At 45.6% G+C, this 11,299-nt stretch overlaps 1 protein-coding gene across 1 annotated transcript in view; it reads left to right on the top strand.

Annotated features, from left to right (window-relative positions):
- The first annotated feature begins 925 nt into the window (after positions 1-925).
- Positions 926-11,299, top strand: part of SLX4 (SLX4 structure-specific endonuclease subunit) — a 52,028-nt gene continuing 41,654 nt past the window's right edge. Inside the window, 2 exon segments of the mRNA XM_025216228.1 lie at positions 926-1,134; positions 4,555-4,673. The gene's annotated coding sequence lies outside the window, so the exon portion shown is untranslated.

The following is an 11,299-nucleotide window of genomic DNA, read 5'->3' as shown; positions in this document are numbered from 1 at the left end:
CGCCGCCGTCACCATGGCACCTGCGCTCCCAGCGGGCTCCTCCGCACCCGGCACGGCTGCTGCTGCCCGCGGGAGACTTGTGCGCATGCGCACGCAGCCGAACGGGCAGCAAGACCCGAGGGTGGAAACGGGCCTAGCTCAGAGTTGTGGGATGCCGTCTTGGCTCTGCGCATGCGCACAGGGCTCGGCGTGGAACTGCGCATGCGCCTGGGTTCGAAATTGGCCCTACCCTATGGTTTGGCCCGCGGGGCGCGCGGGAGCGAGGAGTGGACAGAGCCAGCCCGCCGAGGAGGTCAGAGCTGCGGTCGGGGCGCGGGGAGCACAGGTGTAGCGTGGGGGGTGCTTTGCCTTGCCTCGCCCGACCCTGCCCGCCAGCTACGAGGGTCGGGCGCCCTCCCGTCCTGACTGGAACCGTGACGAGTTCCCACGGGACGGCACTGGGCAGCGATGTCATCGTCGCGCCCGAACACCTCATGTCTGTGACGTCACTCGCTGCCAGCTCATAATGCCGTCACTGGATGGGAGTGATGTCAGTGTGGTATCATCGCGGCCTCGCTGGGATGGACTGTCGTGAACCCAGCAGTAGCTTTGCAGAGCGCAGAATTTTTTTCAGTTACTCCTGATTTTTCATGCCAATGTGTCACAAGATTAACCTCATTTAGGTTGATTGTTGAGATGTTTAGGTCCCAGCTTGATGAACCACAGCAGTAATACTGTGGGGAAAGCATTAGTATGTACAAAAAACTAAGAATTCAGTATATATATTGATGGGGCAGCTTGAACTGCTGATGCCTTTGTATATTATGTCAGTATAAAATTTGATGATGTAGCCACATATGCAAACTGTGTGCATTACTCATCACCCCATCTCAGAAGGGTACTGCAGTTTTGGAATGCAAGGAGGTTAAGAAAGAAAATTAGAGCCCTGGAAGCACTCTCAGATGAAGAGAGATTGAAAGGATTGTGCCCCTTTATCAAGGGATATCATAAAAATACAGTAGAGTGTAAATTATCCTAACACCAAGTATTCAAACACAGGATATGCTGCTTACCTATGTAGTGCCAGGGAAAAGAATGACAACTTTTGACTGAGGAAAAAATTGAAATAATCAAACAATTGCATATGTATTGCAGGTATTCTGCTTATAAATGTTCATTTAATATGTGTTTCATTAACCAAACACTTTGAGCATGTTTGATCCCAAAGAGTGTGAATAATTGACTTTCCACTTAGTAGATTGAGCCTTAGGAGTAAAAGGTTGAAAACTGATGTTTTATGATGCAATAACATCATCCCTTAATTTTCCCTATGATTAGCAAAATAGATTGAGCTCCTTGGCTACGGACAGAAATTACACATTAACTGGTATAAGTGATAGGAATCTGATTCAAATCTGTAACCCAACAGAAGTTCAGTCCACATAAATCACTTTCAAAATGACTGAAACCAATTTAAAATAAACCTGGATGGATGTAGTGTCAGACTTGACGTATTCAGGTTAAATTGGTTTATTGAACTTGTCCTAGATCCCTTCCAGATTCAAGTTCACTCACAGTCCCCCAGCATCCCAGGATACATTGCATCTTCCCCTCAAACCTCCTTGCAGGGTGGGTGGGGTAACTTTGGCCCAAGCTGTCTACTCCAGCTGAGCAGGGAGGCATGCTGTAGTGCCCCCCTCGGCTTCTGGCTTTGGCCACTGCAGGCATGTGGCTGCATTTCCAGAATCAAAAGTGAATGTCTGTTCACTTGCTTATTGGTTCAATCTAAACAATTTAGACTAACCAGTGAAGACTGAATTGATTCAGCCGCTGGCTTTTTGACTGTCTGTACTTAGCCCTTAGCTCTCCCATTTTCATAGATTCATAGATGTTAGGGTCGGAAGGGACCTCAATAGATCGTCGAGTCTGACCCCCTGCATAGGCAGGAAAGGGTGCTGGGTTCAGCTGACCCCAGCCAGATGCCTATCTAACCTCCTCTTGAAGACCCCCAGGGCAAGGGAGAGCACCACCTCCCTTGGGAGCACATTCCAGACTTTGGCCAATCTAACTGTGAAGTTCTTCCTAATGTGCAGTCTAAATCTGCTCTCTGCTAGCTTGTGGCCATTATTTCTTGTAACCCCCAGGGGCACCTTGGTGAGTAAAGCCTCACCAATTCCCTTCTGCACCCCCATGATGAATTTATGGGCAGCCACAAGGTCACCTCTCAACCTTCTCTTGTGGAGGTTGAAGAGGTCCAGATGCCCTAGTTTCTCCTCGTAGGGCTTGGCCTGCAAGTCCTTAACCATACAAGTGGCCCTTCTCTGGACCCTCTCCAGGTTATCCACATCCCTCTTAAAGTGTGGCGCCCAAAACTGGACTCAGTACTCCAACTATGGTCTGACCAGTGCCCAATAGAGGGGAAGTATCACCTCCTTGGTTCTGTTTGTCATGTATCTTATCTGCTGGTGCATGATAAAGTGCAGTTAGCTTTTCTGATGACTTCATCACACTGACAACTCATGTTCATCTTGGAGTCCACTAGGACTTCGAGATCCCTTTCCGCTTCTGTGCCACCAAGCAGGTCATTTCCTAGGCAGTAGGTATGCTGGACATTTTTCCTCCCTAGGTGCAGCACTTTGCATTTCTCCTTGTTAAATTGCATTCTGTTGTTTTCTGCCCATTTGTCCAACCTGTCCAGGTCTGCCTGTCATTGTTCCCTGCCCTCCGGTGTGTCCACTTCTCCCCATAGTTTTGTATCATCCGCAAACTTGGACAGAGTACACTTCACTCCCTCGTCCAAGTCACTGATGAAGACATTGAAGAGTACCAGTCCAAGGACCGAGCCCTGCAGGACCCCACTGCCCACATCCTTCCAGGTTGATACCGACCCGTCCACCACCATTCTCTGGGTACGACCCTCTAGCCAATTTGCCACCCACTGGACTGTACCCCTACTCCTGCGTCCAGGTGTTTTGTAACCTGGTCATAAAAAGAGACTAGATTAGTCAGGCATGATCTACCTGCTACGAACCCATTCTGGTTTCCCCTCGGCATAATTTTTCCTGCTGGGCTCTCACATATATGAGCCTTAATAATCTTTTCAAAGACTTTACCAAGGATGGAGGTGAAACTGACTGGATTGTAGTTGCTTGGATCCTCCTTCCTCCCTTCTTGAAAATAGGGACCACATTGGCCCTCTTCCAGTCCTCCGGGACCTGGTCCGTGCGCCACGAGTGCTCAAATATTCTTGCCAGTGGCTGTACAATGACATCAGCCAGTGCCTTCAGTACCCTCGGATGGAGCTCATCCAGGCCTGCCCACTTAAACACATTCAGTCCTTCCAAGTGACTCTGCACTATCTCAGGGTCAACACTTGGTGGTCTGGTGCCCTGCTGTTGTCTCTCTATGATCCCATTTTGAGACTTGTCTTGCTCCTTGTTTAGGAACACTGTGGCAAAGAATTCATTGAGGAGTTCAGCCTTGTCCCCCCGGCTGTCACCGATTGCTTTTGCCCGTTCAGTAGTGGTCCTATACCGCCCTGGGCCTTCCTTTTACTCCCTATAGATCTGAAAAACAATTTTTTGTTATCCTTAACTTGGGATGCCATCCTCAGCTCCATGGTAGCTTTGGCCTTTCTAACTGCCTCCCTACAACTGCGAGCTGAGGAGGCATACTCCTCTTTAGTAATTTCTCCCTGTTTCCACTGCTTTAATGCCCCCCTTTTTGCCCTTAGGCTGCTCTGGATTTCTCTGGTTAGGCAAGGAAGCCTCTTAGCCCCTTTCCCCCTTTTCCCCCACATCGGGATCATCTTCCTCTGTGCCCGAAGGATCGCTTCCTTAAGGCACAGCCACCTTTCCTGGGCTCCCATCTGGCCAAATCTCTTACCCTGCAGTGCGTCATTTACTAAATGCCTGAGCTTGCTGAAGTCAGCCTTCCTAAAGTCTAGTACTTCCACCCTACTAGTTACCTTTCCCACTCAACGCCTTAAGGTGAATTCTGTTATTTGGTGGTCACTGTCCCCCAGGTGACCACTGATCTGTAGGTCCCCTACCATGTCATCCCCCATTGGCAGTACCAGGTCCAGTAAGGCAATTTTCTGTTCCTGTAATTATTTTAGTGGCTTTTCTCAGTATCCCTCTTTAATTTTTCAGCATATTTGTTGAGTGCTAGATGCACATTTAGAGTAGCAGTTGTACCACCAGTAAATACAGAGGTAATAACACTTCTCTAACTCTGCTCACTGTTCCCCTGTTATACTTCCAAGAAGCATGTTCCCTCTGTATATTATTGTGTTGTGCGGGCAGCTTGCATTCACCTGGTTTCCTGTAACGATCCGCACATCTTTTTCAGTCACTGCTTCCCTGGATAGGTTCTAACATCATATAGGCATGGCTTGTATTCTTTATTCCTAGATGTGTAACTTCTACTTGGTGTATTGAAATATAAATTAATGCCTGTCCCAGCTTTCCAAATGATTCAGATTGCTACCTATCAATGATATATCTTCTTAAATATTTGCCAGTTCCCCAGTCTTTGTCACCTTCATCCTTACAGTGATTTTGTGTTTTCCTGCAGGACAGCAGTAAAAATATTGAACAGCAGTAGGGATAAAAATTGATCCTGATGGGACCCCACCAGAATCTCACTTGTTTGATAATGATTCCCCAGTTATGAATACATCTTGAGACTTATCAGTGAGTTAGTTTTTTAATCCATTTATTGTGTGCCATGCTGTTTTTTTATCCTTCTAGTTGATTAATCAAACTATTTAACAGCACCAAGTCACATGCCTACAAAAATATAAGTGGATTACCAACACTGTTACCTTTTATCCACAACATGTAATTTCATAAAAAGATATCAAGTTAGTTTAACAAGGTTTCCATAAAACCTTGTTGATTGGCATTATTTAACTGAATCCACAATGACTTTGAATTTAAGATGATTTCCCGAACATTAGATTCTGTACATGGAAAATGATAATTTTGTTATCATTTTCCATGTATAGAATCTAATTATCGAAGGGTTATCTTATATTTGGGCCTCCCACTGCTGCAGGGCACGTGGGGCCAGGGCTGCATGTGGTGGTCCCTGCCTGTACCGCCGGGGGGGGGGCCCGCAGGCGTGGACGCGGCGTTGGGAGCAAGCGAGTGTACAGGAGCCACCAACAGCTGGGCGGTGCCCCAGGGCCAGCACTGGCGAGGCCCAGAGCAGGGTGGCAGGAGTGCGAGGCACGGCTGACAGGGCACTATGGAGTCAGGCTGGGCTGCGCCAGCAGGGAGAGAGGGGATCCACCCAGTGCTGGGCACCACCAGCGCTGGCCCCGGAACATGCGTTATCTGCTGCACGCTCGCTCCCAGCCCTGCGGTACAGGCGGGGACCAGTGTGCACAGCCCTGACCCCACGCACCCCATGCTCGCCTGTCTGGGTGAAAGGATCTCGGCTGTTGCTGGCTCCTGCTCACTCCTGGCTGCATGACCGGACCGCAGAACTTACCAGGAGCTGTCCCGGCCCCAAGGACTGGGGCAATCGGCTGTGGTCCTCCCCTGCCCTGCCCTCCACTCTTACCTGAATTTCCCACTCCAGTGCAGGCATGAGCAGCCCCACGGTCCCAGGCCAGAAGCCTCCACTAGGCTGGGGCTTCTGGCTGAGGCAGCGGTGCCTGCTGTGCCTCATAGGAGCATCCGTGAGACTTCTCTATTGACCTTGCTGTTGACTGGGGTGAAGTGTACTTCCCTCCCTAGAGATGGGTGTACTTCCTCTCTAGCAACTCTTACCTGTGGCTGGGACCCAGAATATGAACTGAGTTCAATTTCTTCCATGAAGAGAATAGTGAAGTAAATGATTAGGGGCCTCAGGAAACTTTCTTAGGATGAGAGATTAAACAAATGGGAATAGGTGAATAATGAAGGGGACATGACAAATAACAAATGATTTAGAAAAGATGGATCCAGGAGCAAATTTAGTTTTTACTGTCTCATAACAGAATAACAAACAGTGAAATTAGGAGGTGCAAATTTAGGTGCTTTCTTCTGCATGACATGACTCTGACCCTGTATGTGATCTCAAGGGATCCCGGTTTCCCCTGATAAAAAATCGCGCTCTCTGATAAAACCCTCCAAAATCTGTGATTAAAACAAAAGCCCTCACAGCCCTGTTGGTGCCCATCACTCCCTCCCCACAGCCCCCTAGCTCTGTTCCTGCCCCTCACTCTCCCCACTCCCACAACCCCCCTCGCCATACCGGTACCCCTCACTCCCCCACAACAACCTCTCAGCCCTGCTGGAGGAGGCTCTCAGCTGGCAGGGCTGTGAGGCCAGGGACCCGGGTCTGCAGCCCCCCACCTCTGGCAGGAGGCAGCTGCTGCAGCGAAGTGGAACCCAGCTCCCTGCATTGCTGCCTGCCTACTGCTGGCTCGGGTGGTGGGCGGTCTGCTCCCAGCAGCAGCGCGCACTCTTGGAGGCCAGGGGGACCTGTGCTCCCCACACGTGTGTGGGGTCTGGTGCTACCTGCTGCAGTCTCCCATCCTGCTGCACTCCCCCAGGGCCTGCACAGCCCAGCGTGTGCAGCCCAGCACTGCAGGGAACAGCGGAGCAGCACAGGAAGCTGCCTGACGAAGTGTCCCCTGCCTGCACAGCTGCAGCAGGGGCGGCAGCGCGGGGTTGTATACAGGAGATGCAGGCAGTGCAGAGCTTGCAGCGGCAGACAGCTTCCTGTGCTCCCTGCCTGACTGCCCTCTTCCGGCTCCCTCCAGCCTGCAGAGGGCTCATCACAAAACTGCAACATTCTCTGGTTTCTCTGGTAAAATGAGAAATCCACATTTGCCTCTGGTAAAAGGTAACATCCATGGTTTACTCCATTTTTCTGTGGAAAATGGAAAACCTGGATCCCTGGTGATCTCATAGCCCCATGTTAAGTATATTAGGTTAGTGGAACAGGCAAAGTCTCCAATTGCAAAATCTGGCATCTTTAGAGCTGTGTTCCCCATCTTGCAAATAGTTGTGACAAGAAGGAGTACATAACTGATTAAGTTTTACCTTTCTCCCCTTTCTTCCCTGGTTCTACCTTGTGCTCTTGTTAATCTTTCCTTGTATGACATCCCAGCATGTGCTTTTCTGATCATGTGAGATCAGTTATATTAGGGCTGGAATGTAAGTGCTGCTGTTTTTATTTTATGTTGCTAGTTTGCCTGGTTTGGGAATAATTTAGGATTCCAAAAGAGAACAGACTATAATACTTAAAAGAATCACTTTGCAAAACCCATGCCGTGAGGTGAAGGCAACATTTTTTTCAGGCCATGCCACAGAGGTTCTAAGATTCATGTGATAGCCTCAGCACAATTCACATTAGGATGTCACATAGGACAAAAGTCTGCAAATCAAGACTCAAAACTGAGGAATATAATAAGAGAGATCTAAGTCAGGTTTATGTTCTTTGTGCATCTCACCCAGCATGTGGAGCATGGAACATAACAAGGCGTTTCAGAAAGTAATGGCAATTTCTAAACAAAACCATTATGTGTGCAGTGATCATCTACTGGCCCACATTACTTCTGTATACATAGTCATAATGTGTGCATTTGACAGTGTTCCCTATTGCTGTGTAGTTTTCCACTTGTTGCACACACAATTATTTTATTTTCAAATTGCTGTTACTTTCTGAAGCACCCTTGTATAATGTAAAAGAAAAGGTGCTGGATTTGTTTGGTATTTGGAAGTCGCCATTAAATAATGTAACAGCAAACCTCTATGTGAGTTCTCTTTGAAGCCTCAAAGACTTCAAAGATTCAGTTTTTTTCTCCATGCTGCCATTGTCTTAGAAGAAAATGAGCAATTGATAGTGATTACTGCCTGCCACAAAGTTCTGTCCAGGAAAATAAGTTTATGAACTGGTCACAAAAAAAATTATTTTCTGTCTAGCAGAAAATGACTGTAAGATTCGCAGTAAAGTCTGCAGGTTTGGGAGAGTCCTTTTAAAATACATAAATCTATTAACATCTGTAATTGCTTATAGGAAAGACTGAGCCATGAAAGTGTGCAACCAGCATTCCTTTGCCTTGCATGTGTGAAGCCAAGTCATTTGAGAAAACAATCCAGCTTGTGTTTTTCCTGCATTTTGAGTCTTTTGCTGCCCAGAGCTTTACTGGAGACATTAAGCCACAGCTGCTGCCATTCCAAAGGAAACAGTTTGAGTGAGGATTGACAGAAATAGAATTTTGGGGCAGTATAAAACCTCCTATAAAATGGTCAGGCCTATATAGTAGGGTGTAAATTGACCAGTAAGGTCTCTAGATTTTATTATCATAGGCAATTCATTGTCACAGGCAGCAACAGTGTATTTCAGGTAGAGGTGGTCTACCCATGTCAGAAAACCCATGTTGCCAATCTGGCAAGTAGCATGTGTAGCTGCTGTATTGGAATTCAAGATGGCTGCCATGAATTTACATTTTGGTCGATATTTAAGCCCCCAGTAGGGTTAGAAAATTAATTCCAATGATGAAACCAACATTGTATGCACCAAGGAGATAAATTGTAACATTTTCCATCGTGGTAACCATATTGGATTCTAAGATGGCTCCACATTTTGCTCTTGGCCACAGCAGCTGCCAGGTCCCTGGAGGCAGAATTGCAGAACACCTGACATAATAGTGCAGTCATAATGTTCGGTCAGGCATTGTATTATAAAGCAAGTGAACTTGTGTGGGCTTATCCAGGAGAGACTAAAGGAGTAATCATTTGACTGGGAGGTTGCCATATCATCATGGTTTACCTAACAGGAATTGGTTGCATTTCGGTGCTTCAGAACTTGAAGACTGTTGGACAGAAAGCAGGTTATTTTCAGAAAACACTGCTACGAACATAATGAAAGAAAAATTGTACAACCGTGCTAGCAGAGCACACAAAATAACATTCAAAGCAATATGGCATATTTTGATAAATTAATTAATTGTGTGGTTGTCCAGTTCAAGCAAAGGATTAGATTATGATGCTGTTGACCAGCTTTCCAGTAGCATAGCTGTTGCATTCAGAAACGATGACTTCAAAGAGGGAAGGAATGTGATGAAAGAACTGTTAGTGCATCTGCTAATGACTTAGGCAGACAAGGTTCCTTGGTTGAATTTGATATCTTTTATTAGACCAACCCAAATAGTTGGATAATAGTTATTAAGCAAGCTTTCGAGTTCAAAAACCCTTCGTCAGGCTAAGGAAGTTTCAGCAGTTGGTGTGTGCTCTTCCTGGATGGAATGAAAAGTAAAGAAGCCAGGGGCTGGGCTGGGGAGTCAGTTGCCAACCTACACATCTGCTAATGACTGTCACTCTACTTCCAGAATGTGTGGAAGAACACTCCCATTAAGGTACATTCAAGTACTGAATAAACTATTTGGAAGTAATCATTACTCTCTTCTGCTTCATCGGGGCTGAATGTGAAGGAACCTGGCATGAGCATTTATGTGCCTTTGAAGAAATGCTTCTGCTGATAGCTGTGCATGATCATGCCAGTTACACAAAATGGGGTCCAGTATATCTTGCATGTATGAAGGATTTAGAAAATTTTGTTCTTATGGTGTATTCTGAGTTTGTGGAAGGGGATTCAGTGTCAAGACATCTCCTATTTGTAAACATTTCAACTGACCAGGCAGTAGTGTATGTTAACAAGGTTTGCAAAATGCCGGTGGCATAGTAAACACAATGAATCAGCTAGAGAACGATAGGAGCTGAACTGCAATTAAGGAAGTCACCTAACTGAGACAGTAAATCAAATGTTTGGGATCAATAAAACAATATATTTCAATCACAACAAAAGACAAAGGACATGACTGAAATGAGATTACAATGATGTCAGGTTGTTACGAGAGCAGTTTGAAAGGCTCTACTTGTTTAAGCTTTCCAACAATGAGCTGTTACGCGTGTCTGCAGGAGATGTTGTGCCGAAAGATATTGTATTAGACATTCTGAATGCACGAGATAAAGGAAGAGAAATCGTGAACACCATTATCCAGAAATGTTTTACTGCAGATACTACTGAGAGCTGCCATGCAAGTATATCCAAAGCATAACTGAAAACCTGTGGTGGGAGAAACCTCCCTAAGGTTCGTTGTCTAGCTGTAATTTGATTGACAGACAACGCGGGTAAAGAAAGACAGCTGTTTATTTGCTCGAGCAAAGACCATAAAGCCAGCAAAAGGCAAAATGGCCCCCCCCTAAGGGTGAGGTGATCTTTTATACTTATTACAACAAGGCAAGACTTCATGGTTAACAAAAAAAAGCAATACTTGGGCGGTGCTTTTTAAATCTTTGTAACAGCATATTTTTATTAAGCTGAACTAGCACTTTTTTAAAAGCTAAAAGTTAAGTAACAGTAACATTATAATATGTTAGCAAAACCTTACACAGTAGTAGATACTTCTCAAGGACACAACCAGTGCACCCAGAACAATGGTTTCCCTGTCTTATCTTACTTCTTGCTGTAGCTGATTTTTTAGCACACAGATACAGAGATACTTGCTGCTTTTAACTCAGAAAATGCTTAATACAGTTAAAATGATTACTTGACACAAGCAAAGGCTTAGCTATCAATCTGCCTTGTGGTCAGCTGCATTGCTAGGCCACAGGTCATGCCTTGTATTCAGCTGTAAAGCTAATACTTTCTAATAATCTAAATTATTGTAAACCTAACAGTATGCTATCAGAAAACTATTCTATTTCAGGGTAATAACAAACCTGCGCACTACAAATCCTCCCTTTGTTTTAATTTTTCAGGAGAAATTTTGGAACACACTTTTAGGTATTTAACTTCTTGTGGGGTTAGGTTTTGATGATTGATGCTGGATATTTGTACAAACTGACCATACATTTTTACTTGCCTTTGCATAAACTGTTGTCCTAGAGAGCACAGACACTGAAAACAGCACAACAGGCAGAGTATAGTTATAACAATTCCGATTAAGCTTAATACAAAAGGTCTAAGCCATCCTGTAAGGGAAGGCAACCAATTAGTGAGCCAACTAAGAGATGTGTCTTTGGGGATTTTAGCTATATCTTCGGCTTTTTGGATATGGACAGCTGCATCATTGAGGTGGGTTTGTACTATTGTAAAAGAACTGTTAACCCAAACACAACATTTTGGTCCGATAACCGCACAAGCTCCCCCTTGAGCAGCAAGGAGAAAATCAAGGGCTATACGGTTTTGAATTATCATTTGTCGGAGTTTTTTTTGGGTGTCAGCCAAGGCAGCAACGGCCTTCGAGAGTTCCTTGTGACCTTCACTGAATTTATGAGCCATGATTTTTATCACAGCTTGCAAACGTAGTGTAAATCTT

The sequence above is a fragment of the Alligator sinensis genome, unplaced genomic scaffold (genome assembly GCF_000455745.1).
Source record: "Alligator sinensis unplaced genomic scaffold, ASM45574v1 scaffold1416_1, whole genome shotgun sequence".
NCBI classification, from domain to species: Eukaryota; Metazoa; Chordata; order Crocodylia; family Alligatoridae; genus Alligator; species Alligator sinensis.
This window is presented reverse-complemented; position numbering and strand designations above follow the sequence as displayed.